This window comes from Prionailurus viverrinus, chromosome E1 (assembly GCF_022837055.1).
Source record: "Prionailurus viverrinus isolate Anna chromosome E1, UM_Priviv_1.0, whole genome shotgun sequence".
Classification (NCBI taxonomy): Eukaryota; Metazoa; Chordata; class Mammalia; order Carnivora; family Felidae; genus Prionailurus; species Prionailurus viverrinus.
Window position 1 is genome coordinate 35,766,338 of NC_062574.1, and position 27,093 is coordinate 35,793,430.

The following is a 27,093-nucleotide window of genomic DNA, read 5'->3' on the forward strand; positions in this document are numbered from 1 at the left end:
ACTTTCATTTTAGTTCCAATTGTATCAAGTTTGTGAAACCTCTGTTTGTTACTACTAACACTTGCACTTTTATTCTCCTGTTTTTGCTCATTCTTTGTACCAACGAACACAACAACATATTCAATTACGCCAGTGCGGCGTATGGCATGGGCCAAATGGAGTGGCAGCGCTTCCAAAAGGGGACTTGTGTCACCTTTTGATATGTCAGTATGTTTGCTGGTGGATGTACAAAAGCAGGAGTTTGGTGAAGGGAAACCAATTTAGGAATGTTGAAGTCCACTATGACGGTGACAATGGTCAGAAGTCAAGGACCATTGAGGCTGGGACATATGGCTGGGTTTGGGTCATGATCTACTTGTTGAAAGGACAGTTGTGACCATGAAGTTGGAGACAGTCATCCTTCGCCTGAAAAGCAGACCCATTCCAAGAGAGCTGGCTATAAAGCAACCATTCATAAGGCGAATCATGTTTTTGTTTGTTTGTTTAAATTCCATTGTGAAGTTAAGCTGGTCTTCTATAGGAAAATGGATGGCTTTGACGGGTTTGGTGATGGGGCCAGGTCTATGTCATGCTGGGATTGTAGGGTCAGAGAGATTTAAGAATACTTTTAATAATTATCTGTTCCTTCCTGTAGCAGAAGCTTAAATGGAATCGTGAGTTCTGCCACGTACTCTGCTTCAGAAGGTCCCGGGAACAGAGGACACTCGAGGTCGCATCCTCAGTGTGGCCTGGATCCTTCTCCCCTTTTGTTCTCCTGGAGAACGTCTTGCAGTATAGCTGGTAACTCACTAACATCTTCATTTCTTTAGCCCACATTTCTTTGTTTCGTTTTGCGACTGGGGTGAGTGAGACAGCGTTGGAATTCGTCACTCTCCTTACACTTGGGGTTTATGTAATCTCGGTATTCTCCTCACTTTGGCGGCTAGATCCTGGATGTCGGAGAGGTCACATGTGACTCTGAGCAGTATGTCTGGCGTGGAGGCGTAAGGCCTGGTGCCCACGGAGGATTTCACGTGTTAACAGGATGGGCCTGTATACAGGAGCAACCAAGGGCCCCAGCACGGGGACACCAGCACCGGATAGCACCTCATAAGGACAAGACACTGAATTTCTCCTTTGCCCTCTCATGGTAAGGCCCTCGACTTTTTTTTTTTTTTTTTTTTTAATCTTTTTTTTCAACATTTATTTATTTTTGGGACAGAGAGAGACAGAGCATGAGCGGGGGAGGGGCAGAGAGAGAGGGAGACACAGAATCGGAAGCAGGCTCCAGGCTCCGAGCCATCAGCCCAGAGCCTGACGCGGGGCTCGAACTCACGGACCGCGAGATCGTGACCTGGCTGAAGTCGGACGCTTAACCGACTGCGCCACCCAGGCGCCCCGGCCCTCGACTTTTTAATTCTGGGTATTGACCAAGCTTCTACAGGTCAGCTTGGCTGCCATTGTCCCTGTATGATTCTGGGTTCTGGAGGTTCTGGAGACAGAGGAGAGCCCGGTCTTGTGGTCCCGGCCAGGTCACGATTTCCTCATTGACCTGTCATCATTACGCTTCCTCAGTCTCTTCGGGCTTCCCCGGCCCAGAGGACCTCACAGTCTCATCCAGTCTTTGGGTTAGGCAGTTCCAGGAGCTCATGCCTACCTCCTCTCTGCCGGCCTCGGGTACAGTTATCATAGTTGACAGAGCAGGATGCCTGTCACAGTCCACCGGTGGGGATGGGCACTCAATATGTGCTGTGCTTCCCTTTGAAAGCACCTTAACTCAAGAATTCTAGAAAACAAGCCATTGCCTACCGTTATCAATCCTAGAAGCTCCTATTTTCGTCAAGTTAATTTACTTCAAAGAAGGTGTAATAAAATTGCTCAGACCCACTCGGAGATCCATTATAAGGGGGGTCTGGCATCGAAGAAATTTTTTTATTTTCCTGATTATAAAAGCAATACGTGCTCATTCCAAAAACTTAAGAAAATGCAGCAAGATACATAAGAAGAAAGAAATTCTCCCAGAATCTTCTCTCTTAGAAATAACTACTATTAGCATTTAATGTGCCACCCTTTTTTCTGCGCACAGCTATTTATAAAATTCGGCGGGACTTCATACACAGTTTTGCATTTTGCTTCATTTCACTTTGTACAACCAGTGCATTTCCCCATTTCATTATCTGTGCTCCAAAAACACCATTTTAATGACTGCATAATATTTCATTGTCTGGTTGTTGCAGAATTTAGTCAGCCAATTCTCTATTTGTAGGCACCCAGTCAGTTTCCCATTTTTCATGATTATAAATGATGCTGTGGTGAATATTCTTGTCCAGGAAATCTTTATCTGGGTTTCTGATAGTTTCCTGGGAAGAAATTCCCGGAAGGGAAATCACAGAGTCTCAGCTCTGCTGTGCGGTACCTCTGTCCTCACTTAAAGATGCCCGGGGAGGTGAGTGGCTCCTGTCACCCCCAGTGGGTGGACTTCACTGCCTTTGAGGCCCGGCCTGCAGGATCTTTGTGAGCCCAGAGGAAGGTGCAGAAGGGCCCCGCTTCCTCCTGGGGGCCATTACCTGAATCCACTCCATGCAAAGCAGGACATCCCCCTGCAGGAATCACTTCGTAATTGACTTAGAGACTAAAGCATATTTAATTAACCATGGAAACCCTCCCAGCCATCTGCCTCTGTTTTTATTTTGAGGAAGAAGGCAGATCTTACTTCCTTCAGCTCCCTCTTTTTGGGGATGGAGCTCATTTCCAGTATCTTGGTTCTTGTGTAGAGCACAGGCCTGCTCCACTGGTGGTGGCCCAAAGTGGCAGAACCATGGGTTTAGCCTGAGGTGGCAGGCCGGGTCAGAGGTCATGCAGGCCTCAGGTTTAGCCTGAGGGGGAAGGCCAAGGCAGCACCTGCTCTGGCAGAGAACTGGGCATTTGCCAGTCCCAGCCTCTGCCTCTTGGCTGCTGGCCTAAAATCACAGGCATTCATACTGGAAGGTGCCTTAGAGGAAAAGGCCAAAGCTCTCATTTCTCAGGTGAGGAAACTGAGGGCTGGAGACCCTCAGGGCATGCTCAGGGACACAGAGTCTGAGACTCTGTTTCTTTGCTCCTTTGCTGCACCCTCGAGGGAGGAGGTATGGCTTTGATTTTAGCTACACTCTATGGGCAGGGGACTCAAAGGGGATCCTAAGGGCTATAATGGCCCACAATGTCCAAGCAGTTTAAAATGTGCAAAACGCATTCCCACAGCACGTCTTGCTGGATGGACACTCACCCAGCCCCTGCGGGCAAGGGAGACTGGGGAGGTCATGTGACTTGCCTGCAGACACATGGCTGATGAGCCAGTGTGGAGGCTGATGGAAACACTAAGTGCTTTGATCTGAATTGCTAATATGTCCAAATGCCTTTTATTTGCATGGTGTTCCTCAGAGGGCCCTGGCGGTGAGCTCACTGAGGAAGGGTCTGATGGAACATTCGCCCACTTGTCACTCATGACATCACCTCCTCCAGGAAACCTTCCTAGGCTCTCTCCCCCCAGCTACCCGCCCCCCCTCCCACCCCATCCAGGGTGAGTTGGGAGGGAGGCCTGGTTCTCTGCCCCTTTGTCACCCCACACGTACCCCAATATTCCCTAAGGCTCTAAACTTCACACTGTAACCCCAGCTCTAGCCAAGGGCGTGGCTGACACTGGTCGGTCAGTAAATGATATTGAGTTTAATGAGACTGAATATAGACCCAGGTGTGATTGCTCCGGTAGCTTTCCTTCCCCCCTTCCCTTTCACTTTGGCAGGAAGTCATCTGTGATCCCTCCGGGGGTGAGTATTATGTGTGCCCTGAGATGGTCCCTGAGGGCGGCCATATGGACCCGCGTGCTGCCAGGCTGGCTGTGTGCCCCAGATCCTGAGCTGTCGGTGGAGATAGGGGTCGAGCCCAGCGACCCCAGCCAGGGAAAACTACCTTTTGATAGATGTGCCGACGGGCCTGGGAGGGGCACTCGGGAACGTAGGCCACTAGGTGGCCTTGTGCTTTTTGGGCAAGTCATTTCCACCCTCTGGCGATAATGCAGTTTGACTGGACCCTTCCATCTCTGATGTTGCACATCCCGTGACTCTATAATGACCCCTGTCAGAAGCCATCCTGCGGGATGAGGACAGGGGCAAAAAGATAGCGAGTCAACTCCAACCAGCGGTCAGGACGCCGGACCTGCTAACCAACTGCAACGCTTCCTACATACCCAAGGCTCAAGTCAAACAGAAAAGCACAAAGCTCCTGGATCCACTTTAACATCCCTGCGAGGCTGAAAATCTCTTTCCTTTTTTAAGCTGTAAAAGATGTGCTCCCTGAGACAGATGCCCTCATCTTTAATCATTTTCCACCGTCTCCAGCCACAAGCAGCCTGAAAGGTGATGAATTAGGACTCTGTAGATAGGTTTTCCTCCAGAGCCACATGTTAAACCCAAAGCAGGTCCTGGCTCCGCTGAAATCAGATGAGCCAAGAAAAGCCCTCGGTGGCAGAGCGCTGGGGTCCGCCGACCCGGAGGCACGCGGCGGTGTCCCCCAGCGCCACCCGCCTGGGCGTCTGCGCGCCACCTGGGCTGGCTCTTCTCTGAAATACGGTAAAATGAGGGTGGAGAACTCACTGTTTTCTATCAAGGGCATGGCCCACGGAATGGAAAAATCAATCAGTGGAGGAAGATGAAAGTAAAATGCAGCTTCATTCTCTCTCCTTGGGGAGAGAGAAAGAGAAAAGGTTACAGTCATTTGCTTTTACAAATCAGGAATGGGGAGCATGCAACTCTCTCTCTGGCAAACACGACCCCTAATAAAAACACACCGCGGGGTCCATACTGTGGCCAGTTACTGAGCGAGGCCGAAGGGGAGGGGGACAGAGAGGTTCCAGGAATGGGGGAGGGGGAGAGCCGCTGAGTCAGAAACAGGCGAGGAGGAATAAGGCAAATATCAAAATCAGGGAGAGAGAGAAGACGAAGCAGAGCCACAGTCAAAGAAACGAACCTGCAGACAAAAACAGGGAAGCGTGGACAGGACACAGACACAGACCCTGGATGTGATGAGAAACGGAGATGGAGAAGCCCGAGTGACAGCAAGGAGCACGTGAGGGGTGTGGAGGGAGGCTGAGACTGAGCTCGTCCAGGAAAATAGCTATTTGGAGTAAATGACAAGGCCATCAAGGGTTGTTGTTGTTTCCTAAAGAGACGAAGATTACCAGAATTACTTCTTCTTCTTCTTCTTTTTTTTTCTTCAGAATTACTTTGGCACGTGTTTTCATTTCTACCTGAACTTTGAGAAGCACGGACATTCCCCCAAATCCATTTTCCTCGTTTGCTGGGGCAGACGCCGCTCGTTTATGGCCCTGGGAAGGAAGACATCACACCTCAAGTGGTACGTAGACTTTTACGACGAGGCCACCAAAAGCTTTGAGGCACCTTGTGTTTTCATGGTTCTCACCTCTTGACCTAAACGACCACGTTTAGCTCAACCTGTCCCATCCTTGAAGCAAAGCCTCATGTGTTCAGGGACAACTGATTTGGAATCAGGGACGGTTCAGGCCAGGGCTGGCCACTCCACTCTGCTGGGGGACAGAGTTTGCTGATGCGTTTGCAAATGAGTAATGAAAACAAGATGGCCGGAGACAGTGTTGAATGAATGAATGAATGAATGAGAGGAATGAGTGCCAGGCATTCTGGCCACATCATACCCAGCAGTAGCTTCCCAAACGTGCCAAATACTCTCACATTTCGCTGCCAAGAACACTGCCTCTTTCCTCCCCTGCTCCTGTCTGGTAAAACCCTTCCCGTCCATTGTTCAGCAATCGATTCATCTGTATTAAGCACCTCTTCTGCGAATCCCCTGTCCATCAACCTCTTACTCCTTTGCAGGTTAATGGCTCCTTCCTTTGTGTTCCTGACACCTGTTGTTGCTCTGCTGTAGGTCTTAGCATTTCCCAGTAGAGCAGGCTTTCTCAACGTTGGCACTGTTCTTTGGGGGACTGGGTACTGCTTTGCTGTGGGGGGGCTGTCCTGGGTACTGTAGGATATTTGGCAGTGTCCCTCGCCTCTACCCTCTAGAATACAGCAGCCATATCACCCTCAGTTATAACAAATGAAAACATCTCCAGCCATTGCCGAATGTCCTCTGGGGGGTAAAACTGATCCCAAGGACCCTTTATTGGAATGAGATGTGTTTGGGTATGTCAGTCCTCAGAGAGGGTGCATCCTCTGAACCCTAAGTGGCATAGAGAAGGCACCTGGATCCTGTAGAGGAAGAATCCAGACAGTTGGACTATGCCCATTGAACCAGCCAGTTGAACATATGCCATGTCGGTCATTGAAATAAGGACGTGTTGGCACGTGAGATCTGTAACCAAATCCATAGGTCTCTATTGTGTCCTGACCTACTGTGACCTGTGGGGGACACGCATGAGGGATATAAAAGGCGTTTTACATCTAAGGCACTTGTGATGATCCAGTTCATCAGAAAAGTCCTGTAGCCACGGGACACTGATGTAGGAATAGCAAGCAGTTTGCAATGAGGTTCTGAAGCAGGTCCCTCTATAAAGGGTTGGGAGGGCGGTTAGAGCAAGGAAAACCAGAGTGGGCTGCTATTCCTGTGGAGGGCTTGGGAGACTACATAGAACCTGACCTGGACCTTTAAAGGTGAGTAAGACTTGAATGAGGACAATGACACTGGGGTAAGTGTGGTGTGGTGTGGCCTGAGATCCAGTCGGCCAGACCCGCAAAGTTGGGTCTTGATTCAGAAGGCCAAGTGTTTCCCAGTATGTCCTGAACAGCCTTCATCAGGGTCACTGGGAACAGTGGTCACAAATGCAGATTCCTGGGCCTTACAGGCTTAGTGAATCCTTTTTGCTGGGGTGGGCCCAGGACTCTGTATTTTTCACATGCCCCGGGTGATTCTGATGCTTGATGAAGTTTGAGACCTACTTCTGGCAGGGGCGGGGGACATTGACCGGTCTTAGTAATAACCTTGGTTTTCCATTGTGTGCAGACTGTAGCATTTATATAGTCCAATAGAGGGGTTCAGTACACAGACTGAAACTCCTGGAACCAGAGTGCCAGGGTTCAAATGTTGGTCCTGCCATTTCTACTGTGCCACCTTGGGCAATTTACTTGAAACCTCTGTGCTTTAATCTTCTCATCTATACAGTGGGATTCGCAATGTCCCTGCCTCTTGGGATCTTTGTGAAGACTAAAGAAGTCAATACATCTAGATGCACAGTGTGGTGCCTGGCAGGTAGCAAATGCTCATTCAATAATTAGTCATCATCATTATTGTTATTATGTTAGCATGTGATGTTCGCTGAAGGTTTGAAATATGGCCTTTAGAATATGATCTGCACTGCTCCCCTCACCTTGCCTTCGGTTACTCCTGAGATTTAGCTGGCCCCTTGCTCCTCCAGAAGGAAGCCGGGCCTGATGCTCTCTGAGTGAGGGGAGAGGCAGCTGTGGACACAAAGGAGCGTCCTGGCAGGGTCAGGTCCCTCCTGGTCTGCGGCTCTGACAGGAGATACTTCTTGCCTCCCTAGCTCTGGGGCAGACTTATTGGAGGCCCAGACCTCTTCCTGGCCTTGCCAGATGGCAGTTGTCACTCCTCAGCAACCCTGTCCCTGAGGGGTCCTGAGCCAGAGCAGGAAAGAAGGAAGGGCAGAAAATGGCTCCATCTGTATGAAGGGCCATGGCGTTGGCCCTCCTATTTGTAATAGCACAACTCTGCACCCCAGGGCTTGGAACACGACCCGTCTTCCTCTGAGCCTCAGGGTGACCCTATAAAGTGGGTGGGGTGGCCTTACCCATCACATTAAAAAAAAAATGTTTATTTAGTTTTGAGAGGGTGGGGAGGGGCAGAGAGAGAGGGAGACACAGAAGCAGGCTCCAGGCTCCGAGCTGTCAGCACAGAGCCCGACGCGGGGCTCGAACCCACAAACCACAAGATCATGGCCTGAACCAAAGTCAGATGTTTAACCGACTGGGGTTTAACCCCACCCATCACATTTTTTTTTTAAGTTTATTTATTTTGAGAGAGAGCGAGAGAGAGAGTGGCAAAGGGGCAGAGAGAAGGAGAGAGAGAGAATCCCAAGCAGGCTCTGCCCAGACAGTGCAGCACCTGACCGACGCGTGAACCCACAAACCACGATATCATGTCCTGAGCTGAAATCAAGAGTCAGCCACTTAACCAACTGAGCCACCCAGGTGCTCCTGCCCATTACATTTTATTTTACTTTATTTTATTTCATTTCATTTATTTATTTATTTATTTATTTATTTATTTATTTTATTTAATTATATTTATTTTATTTTATTTTATTTATTTTATTTTTTATTTTATATATTTTATTTTATTTTATTTTTTTTTATTTAAAACAAAATTTTTTTTCAACGTTTATTTATTTTTGGGACAGAGAGAGACAGAGCATGAACAGGGGAGGGGCAGAGAGAGCGGGAGACACAGAATCGGAAACAGGCTCCAGGCTCTGAGCCATCAGCCCAGAGCCTGACTCGGGGCTCTAACTCACGGACCGCGAGATCGTGACCTGGCTGAAGTCGGACGCTTAACCGACTGCGCCACCCAGACGCCCCTATTTTATTTTATTTTAGAGAGAGACAGAGACAGCATGAGGTGGGGAGGGGCAAAGAGAGAGAGAGAGAGAGAGAGAGAGAGAGAGAGAGAATCCCAAGCAGCCTCTGCCCTGTCAGCACAGAGCCCCACAATGGGGCTCGAACCCACGAACCTGTGAGATCACGACCTGAGCTGAAACCAAGAGTCGGACGCTTAACCAACTGAGCCACCCAGGCGCCCTTACCCATCACATTCTCAAAATAACAGCTTTCTTGAGCTAAAATCCACATACCTTGCAATTCACCCTGGTGACGTGTGCAGTTCAATGGTTTGTAGTATGTTCACAGAGTAGCACACCCATCCCCACTGGCTAATTTTAGAATATCTCCTCACCCCCCAAAAGAACATTTTCATCACGCTCTTTCCCCTCCTCCCAGCCCCTGGCAACCACTGATCTACTCTCTGTCTCTATGCATTCGCCTATTTTGAACATTTCATATAAATAGATTCATACAATATGTGATCTTTTGTGTCTGGCTTGTCTCACTTTGCATCATGTTTTCGGGGCCCACCCGTGTCATAGCAGGTTTTGAGGGCCAAATAATATCCCTTCGCACGGGGGTAGCACGGTTTGCTAATCCAACTATCAGGTGAGGGACACTTGGGTTGTTTCCCCTTTTTGGCTGTTAAGGCTGCTGTGAACGTTGGTGTCCAAATCCTTGTACAGATGTATGTTTTCCTTTCTCTGGGGAGACACCTGGGAATAGAATTGCTGGGTCACGTGGCAGCTCTGCGTTTCAACTTCTGAACAATTGCCAGAATGTTTCCCAAGGTGGCCGCACCATTTCACGTTCTCACCCAGGCGCATAAAGGTTGCAATCTCTTTGCATCCTTGCCAACACTTGTTATTATCTGTCTTTTTTATTATAACCATCCTAGTGAGTGTGAATTGGTATCTCATTATAGGCTCATCTCACTTTATAAATAAGGAAATTAAGTCTCAAAGAGGTGAAGCAGCTTGCCCCAGCACACTCAGATAGCCAGAGAGGAAGCCAAAATTCAAATCAGGCACGTCTCCCTTCCAAATTCCCTTTTTTTGTTTTTTCTCTTGTATCAGGCAGCTCTCCAACTGGATGACTTTGGGCCTGGCCCCGTATCTGAGTCCAAGCAGTTCTTGGGATTCACATCGGTCACGGGGCAGGGACGCTCTGGCGGTCAGCTGCTCACTGTTCACGCGCCTGGCCGGCCTACCGGCTGATCCTCACTGAACACCTACCAGGGGCCCAGCTCAGGAGATAGAAATAGGTTAAGGAAGAATTGATTTCTCGAGAGCCTTCATCGAATGAAAGATGGATTCTTTTTAGCCTGTAGATTTATTAGTTGCCAGCAAATGGCCAAAAGCTGGCTTGAGGGAGAGGCGGGAAAAGGAGAAGAGAGAGGGACCCCTGGCAGGAGGCCTGGAGGATGATGATTTGAGCCAGTTTAAGGAAGATTTGGCACGAATGCTGAAGGGCATGGCCAGAAAGAAGAGGGCCAAGTTAGAGAGGGGGATTGGACTACCTTCAAGGATGGGTTTGGGGATGAAGAGGGAGAAAAATTGAGCCTGGCCAGGGTAATGTGCTGTCAGGGGTACTGGAAATGAGAACCAGTTCAGTCTCCCCTCTGGAAGGCTGGCAGTTTTGGAAAAAGTGCTCTGGAGCCGACGGTTTTCCCTGCGACGGTTTCAGCCTGTTTGGGCTTTCACACTTCAGTTTACAGCCTCAGCCCCTGCTGTTTGCTCTCTTATTTATTCTTTTTTACAGGAAAAAAAGCCAATGAATTTTTAATCGAATCGAGCTGAGGTATTTGACCAGTGAATCAGAAAGGCTTCTAAGTCTTAGGGTGGTGGTGGTTGAGGGGAGAGGAATTCACTCCCATCTGCCCGGAAGGAGGTTAGCGCTGCAGGGAGTGAGGCCCTGGGGGTTCCATTGGGTCCGGCACAAGAGTGCAGACCAATCCTGTATCCTTCACGGCAGGATTTCCAAGCTCCCTGGGGGATCGTGTCTCTCAGGGACAACAGCTGACGAAGGTGCTGCTGGTGGATGAAACATCCAGCTGCACAACGTGGAAGGAACTGGAAGGTATTATGCTGAGTGAAATAAGTCCGTCAAGAAAGGACAGGCATCATATGTTTTCACTCCTGTGTGGTCTTGAGAAACTTAACAGAAGGCCATGGGGGAAGGAAAGGGGGAAAAATAGTTACAAACAGAGAGGGAGGGAGGCAAACCATAAGAGTCTCGTAAATACAGAGAACACACTGAGGGTTGGTGGGGGTGGGGGAGAGGGGAAAGTGGGTGATGGGCATTGAGGAAGGCACTTGTTGCGATGAGCAGTGGGTATTGTATGGAAGCCAATTTGACAATAAATTATATTAAAAAAATAAAAAACAAAAATTTGGAGAAATAAAAAAACAATTAGGACATGGGGGAAAAAAAACAAACCAAAAAACATCCAGCTGCATGCAGACAGTCTAGCCCAGGGGGCGGCAAACTTCCCTGTAAAGGACCAGATAATTTTAGGCTTTGCGGGACACTGTGGTCTCTGTCATCTGTTCCTGTCCTCCTCCCTCCCCTGCCTCTTTTCCTCTTGTCCCTCTCCTTTTTCCATAACCATTTAAAAATATACAAACCATCATTATTAGCTCGTGGACTATACAAGAACAGACTGCGGGCCAGATTTGCCTGTGGGCCACAGTCTGCAACCCCTGGTCTAGAGGTGTCTTGGAAACTAGCTTGGGTGAATTGCCCAAATTTGGGGGGCTTCATATATTTGTTGAACACCTACTGTGTGCACGCCTCCTATCAGAAAATGTTCATGTTCTTTGCAATGGAAAAAACATGAAGATAAATCAAGAAAGTCAGTAGTTCCAGTTGCTGTGGGTGTGAAAACAATGGGCCGCGAGAGAGAAGGCCTGGGTATCTGGCCTACTTTGGTCGCCAAGGAACCTGTAGAATTACATCTGTAAAAAGGAGGCAGTAATGCGTTCTTTGCAGGATTAAATAAGCTCAGGAATAAAAATGTTGAAAAGTGCTACACAATAGAAGCTATATTTAGAGAGTTGGGAGTTACACATACCTATGAATAATTGATTGACAATATAAAGCTACGATCCTAGAGATGTCACAGGTTAGGAAAGAAAAGAGGTTGACTGAAATGCTGTGAATTGGGACCTACAATTTAGGCATGAATCAATTAAGATTGGGCTTAGCTGCTTCCTACAGGAAACCCAAAGTAATAGCGGCCTAAATAAGTCGTCTCGCTCTCCATTAAAGCATAAGAAGAAGGCAGTCCAGAACTTGTAGGGCAGTCTTATGGTGTCGAGAACCCAGGATAGATCGTTTGCTCCATTATCCTTGCACGTAGCTTCTGTTCTACAAAGTTATCTTATGGTCCAAAATGGCTGCTAAACCTCCAGCCATTTTATCTGCATTCCAGACATGTGAAAGGAAGAAGGAGCAAAGAAGAAGATGCACACCAGCAGCCTTTCAAGGAAGCTTTTTAGAAGTTGGCTCCAAATACTGTTATTTATACCTAATTGGCTATACCTAGCAGCAAAGGAGGCTGAGAAAGTCAGTCTTTATCCCAAACGGCCATGTGCCCAGCTAAAATGAAGACATTCTGTTTTTAAAGAGGACAATGAACACTGCGATGGGCAACTAGCTATGCGGCTGCAAGTAGCAAATTCCTGGGAAGGATGGATGTCTGGGCGGCTGGATCACGGAGGGCTTCATCAGGGGAATGAGATTGAGCCTGGTCCTGAAGAAATGGACTGAGTTTTAAGTGCTAGACATAAGTGGAGAGGGCGCTCGAGGCAGCGGAGTGAATGTAAGCCGAAGGGAACGCAGTATGGGGGAAGATAGTGGGCAAGCTAGCCTAGCCAGGAGCACTCCTATAGAGGAGGTTTGAGAATTGGTGGTGGAAAAGATAATAAAAGCTAGCTGTAACCAGTTGGGGCCCCTACACCTTGGGCGCTGTGTGGCTCCTTGGCCACTTTGTGACTCCCCAGCAGCTCCTTCCCTCGTCCTCCCCTCCCTTTGCTATGTCACCCACATGGCGTCTTTTGCCAGGCTGCCGCCCCCCGGGAGGTGGTCCTAGGGCCTCTTGGGTGGACCCCTTCAACACAGCCCTAGTCCGTCCCTTTCCCCTGCATCCACCCAGTCTTTGGCGACACCTGGCATCTTTGCTCCACTAAACTCTGCAAGTGGATATGACTTCCTGCTCAGTGGTGTCTCTTCTTCCATCTGAGGACACAGGCCGAGCCAGTGGTCTCTTGCCTTTAGACTTTTTTCAGAGTGAGTTGGGCCCTAGTGTCTGTGTTCTAGCTCTGGGGGCCTGCGGGTCAACATACCTCTCTTTCCAGCTCCAGGGTGAGGTTTTGCTTGGCTTGGGGACATGGAGATGGGCAGGTGCAGGTCACTTCAGTCCTCACCATTACCTCCGAAGTCCAAAAACTCCCACCTCCCTCCAAGCACCTCAGTCAGTCTCTAGCCTTCTCTTCTGCACGGGCTGAGATGCAAGATGGGACAGGGGCCACACAGCCAGGGTGGGCCCAACCCAAGCAAGTCCTACCCAGATGATCTGGCATCTCCCTTAAGAATGTGTGGGCACTTCACGCCTGAAATTCGCAGTTTTGGGACCTCAGGGGAGATTCCACAGCAGCAGGGCAAGTCCTCACAGAGTGTTCTGCTCGGTATATTACATTTATTGACCTCTCACCGTCCGTCGGGCACCTTTAGCCCATTATCTGTGAGGTTGTTACGAGTGAAGAAATGGACAGAAGTGAGTGAGGACTGGAATATCCTGGGGGAAAATCATGAAAAGAGAGGTCAGGAAAGAGCTGGGGCCAGATTGCAGAGGCTTTTTATGCCAGGCCCAGAAGCACAGACTTTTTCCTCCGAGCACATTGAAGGATTTTGAGCAGGTTGTGATGTGGTCTCAGTTGTGCTTTTGAAAAGTTGATCTCAAAGCGTGGGATGGATTGGGAAGAGAGGGACAGATGTCTTCCCATTACAGTGTAAGCCCCGGGAAGGGGTGGGGTATGGGGAAGAGAAAGAGGAGGAAGGGGAGGTGGGGGAGAAGGGGGAAGGAGAAGGGGTGAGGGGGAAAGGAGGCAGGGGGCGGGGGAAGAGAGAGGGTTTGGGTGGTCTATTTCTTTCTCCACTTGGAAGCATACAGTTCCTGGGTGCCCTACACATGTGAGAGAGGGTTGGATAAACAATGCAGGACCGTCTGTGGTCCTTGCAGAGGCTCACAAAGCGGAAGGGAAGAGGGAGGAGAATGCCCACGGACATGTGCAAGGCCTCTGGGACTTACAGAGGGCTTTCACAAGGGTTACCTCGCTGGATTCCTGCCCCTGTTCCACGCAGCAAGCAGGACAGATGCTCTCCATTCCACAGATGAGAAAACTGAGGCACCAGCAGATTCACGGGCTCACAGTTATACAGGTGGGTGGGGCAAAGCTGGGACTCAAATCCAGTGCTGTTTCTGTTACCTCAGGAGCATACAAGAAAGGTACCCGGAGCTCTGGGGGAGGTGCTGTTGGGCAGAATAGGGTTCTAAGGACTGGGTTCTGGAGTCAGACTAACTGGCCCCGTTTCCAACTAGCTGTGTGAACCCAGGGCAAGTTTCTTAACTTCTCTGTGCTGTAGTGCCTTCATCTGTAAAATGGGAGAACTGGTGCCTATATCCTAGAGTTGCTTGAGGCTCACTCAAGATACTGTGGGTGTGTAAAGTGCTCAGCACAGGCCTGGCCCAAAGTAAACTCTCTGTAAGTGATTCTACCAATATTATTAGATTTTGAGGTGGGTGGAACAGGGAGGACACCCCAGGCAGAACCAATGAGCCACTTCAGGGGGATGTGGCAGGGACCCAGGCTACCCTAGGACCTTCTTTCCATGTCCAGACCCCCTATAGTACCCTGTACTTCACCTTTGCTTCCTCTCCTGCATTTTCCTCCCATCTTCCTCTTCCTCTCCCTTTCCTTGTCCCATCCGTCTTCCCCTCTCCTCCCTGATGCTCCTTGCTGTTATGCTGGAAGCCCTGGGTGCTAAAGACTTTGCTTACACCTCCCCATTCTCTTCATGTGACTGTGGGCCAAGAGCCAGCCTTCCAAATTGCTTTGACATCCACTGAGGAGCACGTTCCAAAAATATCAGCTGTTTACCAGGTCTGCTAAAGGACATGGCCAGGGCATCCGGCTTTTCCTGGGGGAGAGAGGTTTCTATAGGCAAATGTCTCCCTTTTCCTTATACTATTTCTCCTGATCCTTAGTCCAAATGGTCTCTTTTTATTAAAAGGAGACACACGCGCGTGCGCGCGCACACACACACACACACACACACACACAGAGAGAGAGAGAGAGAGAGAGAGAGAGAGAGAGAGAGAGAGAGAAGAGAATATTATTACAATCTGCCCTCTGGTTTCATGGAAGGAGAGAAGAAGGGAGAACAGGCTCTGTGGTTATCACAGCCATTAGTGGGAGATTATTTGTTCATCAGCCTATAAAAAGTTCCTAGCCTTGGCCAAGGTAATTACCAGCCTAGGTGGTTGGCCACACTGGGGCACAGAGGAGGTGAGGCTGTCATTTCCAATTTACCAGCCTCCATTTGCTGCTTGGTCAAGGGGTTCAAATGAAAAGGTTAATTAAGAATCAGGGGATTTGCTCATCAGGTTAAATCATGTACACACAGCACAAAGGCCATGTCTACCCATACTGCTTTGAAAAACCAATTCTATTCTGCATGCATTTATTGACATACCACACCTCATCTCTCACTTCTACCTCCTCCACCCCGCCCCCAATACATTCCCATCTTTTCTGGAACATGAGTGTGCTAGGCTTTGTTCATTATAGGGCACCACTTTTTTGGTACTCATTTGGGAAATGGGGCTTGTACCACAGTGAAGAGAAGCCTACACATGCATGGACTCCTTTCACATGAGCCATTTGCCCTGGGCAAATCACCTCCTTTGTCTCAGGGCCAGTTGGAGTAGATCCTCAATTTCTAATCACGATGATCTATGGGAGGAGGATAGATGGTTGGTCTGTGTCAAGATGGTCTTGAACTATCTTGGATGATTCTTTAAACTATGTGCCCTCCAGGGATTCTGATATGTGCCCCCCCCCACCACTCAATGTTGTCCAAGTTTATTGGTATATGTAGTGGATGCTGTGGGTCACCCTGATCCTTCCTGCAGGACCAAGGTCTTCATTCCTCCAGCTGCTGTGACTCTTGGCAGATGATTGCCTTTCATCTGAGTCCCTTTCCAGGAATTGCCCTCAACCCAAACAACCAACTTTCTTAAGGCCATTCCACCTTCCTGCTTCCTGGCAGCAGCGTGCATCCAACTATGGATATGGGAGTGTAAATACCCATCCCTTTGCACTCAGAAGGGTCAGATAAGTCCAGAGATCTCTGTATAATAGGCTGAGAACTTTGTTGAAACTTCAGATCAGTTCAGCTCCTCTCTCTGCCCAATCCTACTTCCTTCATTCTCTCCTCCTGCCCTCACCCCTGGTTGTTGATGCCAAAGTACCTTCAATAAATCTCCTTTATACAAATCTCCATTTTAGAGTGTCTCTCAGGTAACCCAACCAGGGTTGGGTTTAGGATCATCAAATCCAGTGAACACCAGGGCTGTCCATTAATTCAGCAAACACGTGTTTGGCATCTATGATGACTCTAGCCCTAGAAGTCTTCCTGGATAAGGAAGGATGCCAAGTGGGCCTTAAAGGGTAGGCAGAATGTGGAAGGAAGGAGGAGAGGAAATGAATTTAATAGAATCATTATATGTGTTGTGGTGGTCCTTCCTGTTTTCATGTCAGCTTGTGGAGCATCCCTCATAACAGAGATAATAGCAAATGGGTGGATATTTGAAATTATCCTGGATGGCCAAGATTACTAATTCTAGCTCTAGAATGGCACTATCTAATCTCTAATGGGTGCTGGATTATTGCCCATTGAAAATTCTATCATGTTCCCATTGGCACACCTCCCCCCCTTCCCTTTAAAGTGGTGACCTCCTTCTACCCTATGGCCAGAATCAAATAGGAGGAAGTTCCTAGCCCCATGGTATTCTTTGCAGCCTTTGTCTTGAGCCTACCACCTCATCCCACTTTGAATCTTCTGTCAATTGTCCTTGGGTGCCTCTGCTTCTGGTCTCTTGTCTTGCCCCCTGCCCAGGGCTTTTCAGACTCTCCTGGGCTCTGATGATTGAGGTTGCCCTCCTAACTGTCACCTTTTGACTCCCTCCCCACTTACAGTCCAGACATGTTTTTACTCCATCTTTCTCCTCTCATGCCAGATGCAGTCCAGTCCCCAGTCCAGTGCAGCCCAGACTCTATCCCAGCATTGCCCCAGGTGGCTGGGTGTTCTGCTGGCCTATAATCCCATGGCCACAGACCAAGTTCAGCATTATTGGGAAGGGTATCTGCAGCTCTTAGGGGGTTAGGGTCTGTGGCTCTGGCTGGAGCACATGACTGAAATGGTCTCATTCTAAACAAAACAAGAAATGCTGTGAGGTCCCTTATTTCCAGTGCCCTTCATTTCTACTCCCAACTGCCATGGTGTGGCTTCTGGGTCCTGGTGCAGGCTCCTAAGAAAAAGGCAGGTTTGAGTGGAGCCAAGACCTCAGTGAGGCAGCTGGAGGCTTCGCATTGAAGGAAACCAGGAGAGACTTGAGAAAACAGCCTGGGAGGAGGAGGAAGAGGTGGGGAGGTTCTGTCCATGGTGCTGAACAACAATCCCAGAAATAATTAAGTTGTTGGGCTTCTATTTGAGTCTCAGCACTCAACCGTGTACTGTGAAGAACCCAAAGGACATAAGGAACCAAGTTCCTGCCATAAAAGGTCCTTTAATCAAGTCGGAGACAATAAAACACCCACATGAGAAAATATAGGAATAATCCTAAATGGTCCATATGATGATGGGTCTCAGAAAACTGCATGGGAGAAAGGTTCTGGCTGTCTTGATAAAGGGATCCCTGAGGCAAGCCCCGTTTTGGGGTCTGTGCCCTTTAGAGGAAAAAAACCACTTTATAATGAAATGTTCTTTCTTTAGTCGCCATAGCATCCCCTAGAGTATTTAAAGCCTAAAGGTCTTGGATATAAACTAGTTGATCTAACTGCAGCAGTTTAAATTTAGGTGCTAATGCTATGTTTGAAATGTAAGCACGTGATTGGCTTTTAGTTATGTCTTTAAAAAGGATTGGTGGGCAATTTTTGTCTGGATGCCCATCCCCAGACCATCTGGCCATGGTCTCTCAACCCTTGCTTGTTATAGTCACACCCAGATGATCCTATAAGCAGGAAGCTCCAGAGGCTCACTGCTGAGTGCTGTCCCTTCTCAGTTCTTCCTCTACCCTCAGCATTGTCAGGACCTGATCCTTATGGGACTATGCTCATCCCCCTTCTCCACTCCCAGTATGTGCCCACCCCTTGCCTTGAAAAGGAAGAGGCTGCACCTTTGGATTCCTCCTTTAGCTAGGGACCTCCCTGCCTACCCCCTGGGTTTCAGGATGGACAGGAGGAGGCAGCTTGCCTGCACCTTCCTTCCAGAAGGTATCTTTGTGAAGATCAACTGCTCACAGAGGAAAGGAGCTGCTTTAGCTCTGTCATTGAAATGGGAAAAACTGATATTTCATCTGACCAATATACTGATCCCTGACTAACTTGCTGTATGAGGGGCAGGTGACATGTCTATTGGTCTCAGTTTCTCTCTTAAAACAAGAGGAGTTGACAGGATGGTTGAGCAGGGTTCTTGTTTGTTCATCTTCACAGTTTCTGAATCAGAACATGTTTGTTTGGTCCTTACTTACACTGTATGTATATGTCCTTCATCTGTCTACCTAATTCCCCAAAGTCTTAACTCCATGAGAGCTAAACTCAGGGAATTCTCTATCCATGGGCATACTCTTTATTCTTATGTGACTTTATCTGGTGTCCTGCAAAGGATCTAGGCTAGACAACGTGGAACCTAAAGGAACCCTTTGCCCATCTCTCCCCTGAGAACTTAATCAGAGTCAGCTTCACTAGCAAGCTCCTTTAATTTCCATTAACTCTCAAGAGAAAAGGCAGGAGGCATGACCAGCCTCAAAGCCTCACCACCCTGGAATGAGAAAAGAAAAGAGAGAAGAATAGATTTTCTTTTCAATCAATAGATTGGCCTATAGACAAAACATTCATTGACAGGGCTTCAGGAAGGGACCGAGTGATACCAAAAGGAGGCTGGTGCAGATAGGAAGGTGGAGATAGGACAGAAAATCCCAATTCAGTATGTGATAAAGATTGCCCAAGAAGGTTTTTCAAGAGAAGCTTTAAGAAGAGGCATTGAAACAGGATTTGTGAGAAATGGAGATAGTCATATATTGCAAAGACAAAAGCTGTAATTGGCGAGTCCAATGTGTCTGGGGTGAGGGCAAGGTTAGTAGGCTCCTGTGGGCCAGGTGAAGAAAGTGTGAGAAGTGTGTGGTGAGATGCAGGATGGTGGGGTAGACAGATGACCACAACATTGCATGCCAGAGTCTAGAGTTGCTTCAATAAGAACAAATGAGATGTCGGTCTTGATGCTGGGTCTCTGTGGGTTGAGTTTTTGTTCTGGGACTCTTAAGCTTGGGGAGACTTTAGGGTTCCAGACGTAAGTTGGTGTGAGTATGTGAATATGTGTGGAGAAGACAAGGGAGATGGATTTCACTTAGGTCATTATGGTTTGATCCAAATTAGTTTTAATTTGGTCAAGAAAATTAACTCAATGTTTATTAGCAATTGGTAATTAGCTCCAACTCAGCCCAGGCCCCAGGGACTGGCTGTCAGGCTGTGTAATTATTTCCTTGCCAGGAGAGAAGAGAATGGGGCTCCGGTGTTTGGCAAATACTGGGTTGGGGTAGATAAATGGATTTTTTTTCTTTCGGTCCATCAATTTCATCAATTTTGTTATTCTCAATTGCTGCTCCAGTGGATCTTACAGCACCACCCCCAACACATCCCTGGAAATTCTGTTACATTTAGCATGGCTAGGGACAGGAGAGGAACAGCTGGGGTGGGTATCTGGAGGAGAGTCTGGGGCTCTTCTTGGAGGGAAGCTCAGTCATATCTGGATGGGCAGTAGAACTGCACCAGCCATGTAGATTAAGTTATCTCTAACCTCTTGCCTCCAGCCTCAGTTCTTACCATACTTTTCAGGTGCTATGCTGCCTTAACATAAATCCAGGACTCTTCTCTTCCACGTCTCCCTCTTGCTTTCTTCCCAGCAGCAGCAACACTGAGGCAATGCTGGGTTTCACCACTCCCTGCTCTCACTAGCCCCATCTGCACCAGGGGCCAGTCTTGGGAGCTGCAGGAAGGGTGGGGAAAGCATGTTGGGTCTGTTGACATGAGTGAGTCACTCTGAGTGGGAGTAGATGACAAAGGGAATATGACTCAGTGAAGGGAATAGAATGTGGGTGAAGGCAAGGGGTTTGCACATCTTCACCTGCCCAAGGAAATATGGAAGCCCAAGGGTCTTGGGGAGGGAGCAGCTGGTGCCCATTGATATTGGCCTAATGGCGCCACCATTCTCAGGTCTCTCTTTGTGTGGCCCATGTGTATGGCATTGTCTTCTGGATATTGTCCCATCTGCATTCTTTGCCACTTCCCTGAATATTTTGTCTTGGCCTCTTTAGCCCTTCTTAGCCAGTGTGGTTGGTGAACAGAAATTTCAGGGAATCTGAAACCAGTGCCCTCCCCCCAGCTACTGGGTCCACATCTGTCAGAGGGGAATGGAGCTAGTTGCTAGTGTCCTGGCCTGAGTTTTGGAGCAGAGTCTGCCATGGGGAAAGAGACTTAAGAGTCTGTCTTAGTCACTGGACATTGCAATGGCCTATGTGGCCTCTCTTTTTAGAAAATGAGGAGAGGGATATTATCCTGACTGCTATAGGCTGCTGCTTTTTTCTGTGGCCGGCACCTTGAAAGGAGCAGGGGGACAAACTGTTCTGAGGAGGCCAAACTATGTAAGGAAAAAGAGCAAGGAGGTGCTGCCACAGGCCACATAGGACTGGCCATCACTGACCTCAGGGCCTTTGCACGTGCTATTCCCTTCATATAGAAGACTCCTTCCGTATATCTGGATGGCCAATTCCCTCACTTCCTTTCGGTCTTTGTTCACATAGCACCTTCTTAGTGAGGCCTCCCTGACCACACTACTTTAAAATGTCACCCCACCCCCATCATTTTTTATTCTCCCTTCCTGCTTTATTTTTTATCCATATTACTTATCGCCATCCAATATACTATATCTTCGATTTATTCACTGTATTTATTGAACATCTTTTTCCACTAGAATGCAAGCTTCATGAGGGGAGGGAATTTTGTCTGTTTTATTCACTGCAATACCTCCTGTGTCTAGAAAAGCACCTGGCGTGAAGAAGGTGCTCAGTGAATCTTAGCTGAATTAGTAAATTAATGAAGACAATTCTTTTCTTAAGTTTATTTATTTATTTTGAAGGAGAGAGAGAGAGCACACGTAGGGTAGAAACAGAGAGAGAGGGAAAGAGAGAGAATCCTAAGCAGGCTTCCCACTGTCAGCACAGAGCCCAATGCGGGGCTCGAACTCACGGACCATGAGATCGTGACCCGAGCCGAAGTCAAGAGTCAGACACTTAACCAACTGAGCCACCCAGGCACCCCTAATGAAAACAATTCTTCAAACAGGAGATCAGTCCAGGAATGTGTTATCTGCTGTAGAGGATGAAGTCTCAGACTGGGATTCGGGAGTGCTGGTCTCAAGCCCCAGCCCTGCCCCGCACCAGCAGCAAAGTAGAGGTAAGGTAGCCTATCGTGCATTCCTCCAAGCAATTATGAAAATCAAGCCAGGTGATGCTAGTAAAAGCATGCTATAAAGTATAAAGGGCTTCCCCTCATGGTCCTCATTCTGACTACCATTTTGACTGGGGCTGACCTGAATGACAGTGTGGGTACATGAGGTTGGGACAGTTAGAGATTCCTTGGAGGAAGTGAGTCTTGAGCTGGGCTCTGAATGTACAGGGAACAACACTGGCACAGGCCCAGAGGAGCAAGGAATTTGGGATGAGAGAGAAGCAGGGCCTCTGTGGAGATAGTTTCTGATGCTAATTCTAAACAGGGACGAGGGATGCTCCTGGATGTCATGGCCACAATTTCTCAGGCTAGTTGCCCTGGCTGAGCAGTATTCTACTCAACGCATGCTTATTACAAGCAGCTGCGACCCACTGAACTGCCTTGGTGTGTTGCTGGTTGGCAAAGATGACAGGCAGCCTCAGTCAGTAGAGACAAGTGTCCAAAGGTTGCAGGTGGAAGGCCAGGGACTCCAGCCCTCCTCCTGGGGCCCTGCAGCTACGCACTTTGCACAAGGGCCAATTAAGCTACCCTTGACTTCTCCCAGTGTTACAGCTTTTTGCAGTCACCATTCCTGACTACAGTTTCTATGTGTCTTCGTGCTGTTCTCAAGAGAGAACATTTCTGGCGCCCTTGAATCAGCCTATGGATGGAGCAGTCACTTGCCCACCCCTCCTCCAAGCCCCTGTGGTCCAGAGGGGGGAAGGTCGCATGGTACATGACGGGAAGATACCTGGCCTCTCCCTTTAGTGTTGGGGAGCAGGGAGAATTGACTGACAGATGCAGTTGGGCAGGAAAGCCAACTGGCTGAGAGGTGAGTTCAAGTCCTCAGTGCCATCTTGGGAACCAGGGCTCAAAGGGTGGATTCTGGGAGAAAGAAAAAAGGCTGTCCCCATAGAGATTCTGCCTGAACTTTAAGCTTTATCTTCGTTGTCCCTTTGCTCACTCACCAACCCCCAGCGCCCACCTCTGCCTGTGCTGTCTCCCTGCCTGGTTCTTCTCCATTGTTCTTCTCCCTTGATTCCTACCCCACCTGTTCTTCAAGCTCAACTCTGCCCCATCTGCTGCCAGAGTACTTCCTTAGTCACTCCAGCCCCTTGGTGTTGCCCCCTCTTTCCTTCCTCCCTCTTTCCAAGGTCATTTCCAGCCCCCTTGGCCCTCGGTGTGAGCTTTCTTGTGACAGACGGCTTCTGTAGGATCATCTCACATTGCCGTTGGCTCTGGTAACTACTCAGGCCTTGTCTTTCCAAGGTCAACAACACAAATATGCATCCCTCCTCAGGCCTTTGCTGGGCACACAGAGATCCACAGAGCTAGGGCTGGAAGGTGTTTTAACCATCTTCAGGTCAAATCTCCCTATTTTAGAGATGAGAGACCAGAGGCCCAGAGAAAAGGAATGTTTTGCCCATAAGCAAAATCACAGAGGCAGGGGCAGAGCTGGGAGTGGAATTCAGGTCTTTGGGCTCCTTGCTTCGGAGAGGAGGATGAGAAGGAAGGAAGGGGCTTTGGCTGTGAAGTTGGTACCACAAGGCTAGAGAGTAAACCAGAGCCCAGGCGGCCAGGGGCAGTCAGGGAGGCCTCACGCACCTGGGAGCCAGTGCTCGCCCAACACCCAGCGGAAGCAATGGCACAGAGATGCCCAAATGTCCCTCCTGCTTGGAGGGGCTCAGACCCTGATATCTTAGCAGGAGCCATTTGTACCTTTGGGAACAGGCGTTCCCCCCCACTCCCTCCATCCCCCAGAACAGGCATCCTCCCCACCCTCCCCCCACTCCCTCCATCCCACAGAACAGACATTCCTCCCCCCACCCTCCCCACTTCCTCTTTTAAAATGCAGATCTCTCAGAGATGGGCTGAAGGACACTGATGGCAGAGAGCTCTGGAGTGGTCCTTGCAGGGAAAGGGAGGGGTGGTGGTGGAGGAGCCTTACAATGTCACCTGTTTCATGGGGCGCCTGGGTGGCTTAGTTGGTTGAGTGTCAGAGTTCAGCTCAGCTCAGGTCATGGTCTCGTGGTTCCTGAGTTCTAGCCCCACATCGGGCTCTCTGCTCTCAGCCTGTCAGCACAGAGCCTGCTTTGGATACTCTGTCCCTCTCTCACTCTACCTCTTCCCCGCTTGCACTCTCTCTCTCTCTCAAAAAATAAATAAAACATTAAAAAAAATTGTTACAATGTCACCTGTTTCTCAATCTGGCTCTGGCCATGGGCATGGTGTTTCCTGATGGACAGATGATCTGAATGAAAGCCAGCCCAGGGACCCAGGGGGAATAGTTTCTTTTTTTTTTTTTTTTAATGTTTATTCATTTTTTTAGAGAGAGAGAGAGAAAGAGCGTGAGTGGGGGAGGGGCAGAGAGCGAGGGAGACAAAGAATCCGAAGCAGTCTCCAGGCTCCGAGCTGTCAGCACAGAGCCCGACACGGGGCTCAAACTCACGAACCTGGAGATCATGACTTGAACTGAAGTCGGACGCTCAACCAACTGAGCCACCCAGGTGCCCAAAAAAACCATATATTTTTTATTGTTTATTTTTATTTTTGAGAGAGAGAGTGTGTGAGCAGGGGAGGGGCAGAGAGAGAGAGAGAGAGAGAGAGAGAGAGAGAGGAGGGGCAGAGAGAGGGCGACAAAGGATCTGACAGCAGCGAGCCTGATGCAGGGCTCGAACTCACGAACTGTGACATCATGGCCTGAGCCCAAGTCAGCCACTCAAGCGACTGAGCCATCAGGGAGAATAGTTCCAATGAAATGTGTTATTATCAGGGTTCTGCTGCTCTGCGAGGGAGAAGCAGGTTAAGCTGAGCTTTCCCCACGCCCCCCAGGGGAGGATTGGTCTTCGGGGGCCTGGTGATCCTGACCTCAAGCCAAGGGCACTGCTGTGGCTGTCTGATCCCACCCTGTTTCATCTGTTTCAGACCTTAGGGTGGGAAAGGCTGCGTGATTATTGCCATTTTGCAGGTGGGAAGAGTGAGCCCCACAGCGGCCAAGTGGGTGTGGAGAAAACAGACACGTGGAGAAGGAAGTGGAATGGAGGCTGGGGCCTGGTGCAGGCTCTGCCCTAACTGGCTGTGCGATGTTGTCCACACCTTTTCAGTTTTCTGGGTTTCTTCATTCGGTTGTGTAGGTTGGGCCAGATCAGTGACTCAGACTACTTTTTACCGTCCATGACTCCACGGGCTTGCCCCTCCCTTGGGCTCCTTTAGGACCACCCCAGGAGCTGTTACAGGACAAACCCTTATCCTCCTGCCCACAAAGCTCATCAGAACAATGGCCAAGAATGGCATTGCGGGGATCTGTCCTAATTTATATAACCCAACTCAAAGCTTTTGCACTTGATGTTCAGGAACAAATGATGTACCAAGCCCCTGGGTCACTGTCTCAAGAAACTCCAGCCTTCCAGGTCCTGCTGCCCTGGGGCTAAGATGCCCTGCTTCTGGGGTTCTGGCCCAAGAAGTCACCCATTCACAGGTGGCTGGGCCAGGGCTGGGTGCCCAGCCTCCAAGCCCTTCATTGATCAGGGGCTGCTGCGGCCCCCGGTCCCCACCTCCTGCTGTCTGGACACCAGCCTCCTGCGGATGGCCAGGAAAACTGGTCAAATGCCCAGATTCCTCCGCGGGGCTGGTGCAGATGCCGCTCAGCGCCCTTCCTGGCCCGCTCCCTTGGGCTCTCAGCTGTCTTTCCCCACATCTCTGCGTCTTTCTCTGAGTCTCCAGTGAATACCGCCACACAGGAAGCCTGATTTACCAAGGCTTGCAAGGGGTCTCGAGATGCTAATGGCTTCCCTGGGGACGACAGGCTGGGGCGGCGGCGGTGGCGGCTGGCAGGGAAGGCAGGCTGTGCGGCAACTCTCACCCTGGTGCTGAGTCCTGCGGTCTCCCTCGACTGGTACCGCTGAGGATCGCTGATCAAGGTCACTCCTGCCTCCCGGGGGGACAAGCCAGGCTCAAGGGCAATGCTGGATTGCCTTGTGGGGGACCTGTAGGCAGCACAGAGGGCCTCCCTGCTGAACCCAGACTGAAATTTTTTCTTGCCCTGGGCCCAACCCCGTGTTGATTTCAGAGTCTGAATGTGGTGGCTGCAAGAACAAGGTGCACCATTCCGGTGGAAGTTGAAACCAGAGGGAGAAGGAAGCAAACTGCCACTTACTAGGACCTGGTGGAGGATGGTGACTTCTTCAGGCACCGTGTCATTCATTCCCTGTTTCCCAACGCCCCCCTGCTGCAGGTGGCACTATGCCATTTACAGGCATAGACTGTGGCTCAGAGAGAGCAAGTACTGGCCTAGGGTAACACAGCCGGCCAGAGACAAAGCAGGAATCCCGCCAAGCCCACGGCCCAAACCAGAGTGAGGAAAGCCAGGAATTGGAACTCCATTTACAGATGGAGAAAAGGGGACTCGTGTCTTCCTCCCCTTGCCCTGGATGGGTGAACACCCTCTTCCTGCACCCCCACCCCCCCCCACTTGCCTCTCCTTATGAGATTCCAGCCAAGGCATTGTCTTTTTTCATTCAAGAAAGAAGAGAATCTTCATTTCCTGCCAGTAGAAATCAATAATTTATGAACTACTGTCCCAGCCAGAGCAAAGAGTGATTTTTAAAAAATGCGTCTTAAAATACTATATTAATAAGTATTCCAAAGAGTGAAAATATTTGAATTAGGGGAAATGAATGTTTCACGAGCTGGTGGGGAAGCAATCCCCTGAGATGGGCAGGGATGGCGGGAGAAGCGGGAGTCTTGGATTGGGGCTGGCTCGATTGTTCTGAGGCTCCAAGCCTGAGCTGCGGTAACTCGAAGGGCAGAGTGGGTGCAGAATGGGGCCCAGCCAAGGGCCTGGAAGGTCTCCATCCCTAATGCTTGTCAGGTGCTGGCCGCATGTGTCCTGGTCTGAAACTACTGTGGATTTTAAGTTCTGGCTTCTTGGGACCTGCTCCCCTGGAACGGTCCTCCAGGACTTCCTTCCCGGGTAGCTGTAGGGAGAGTCATCATCCTACAGCCATATATTACTGTTCAGTAGCTATTCACTGTCTCCTCTTTGCTGTGAGCTGATTATACTGCTCCCCCCCTGCCAGGGACCTTGGCTTTGCCAATGGAATGTGGGTGGACATGACTTACGGCTCATCCGAACAGAGGCCTTATATCTGCCTGCCGGACCACTTGGGTTCTAGGGCTCCGGCCCTGAGAAGAGCGTGCCTCATGCGGTCACTGCTCCTTCTGCCTGGGTCCTGGGACAGAGACACGTGGAGCAGAGCTGAATCCCAGCCACAGCCGGGACAGGCCACCGCAGCCAGCCTGCACACTTGAGAGCTCGTTGTCATGAGACGTGGAGATTTGGGGGTTGTCACAGGGCATCATCACAGAAAAGTGAATCCGCCCTCCCAGCTCTGCTCCCTCCGTATCCTGTTGGAGAAGCATCTTCTTGTCCCTCAGACAGGCGCCCCCATTGTCAAATTCATTCCCTTGGAAGGGTACCTGCTTTCCTTCCAGAATATGCTCCCCCTGGGGAGGATAGAGCAAGTTCTCCCAGTTTTTTTTCCATCATAACAGTCCTTTTATAGCATCGACTCATGTCTCAGACCCCCAAGGTTTAGTGGATGTATTTTGCTAACCATCGATTGGGATCAAGTTGGGGGGGGAGAGATGCAGTGATAAAAAAG

At 49.5% G+C, this 27,093-nt stretch overlaps 1 long non-coding RNA gene across 1 annotated transcript; it reads left to right on the forward strand.

Annotated features, from left to right (window-relative positions):
• The first annotated feature begins 670 nt into the window (after positions 1-670).
• Positions 671-5,338, forward strand: LOC125151284 (uncharacterized). Its single transcript, XR_007146718.1, has 3 exons — positions 671-780; positions 927-1,129; positions 5,234-5,338. It is a non-coding gene; the product is annotated as an uncharacterized LOC125151284 (long non-coding RNA).
• Positions 5,339-27,093: the final 21,755 nt, after the last annotated feature.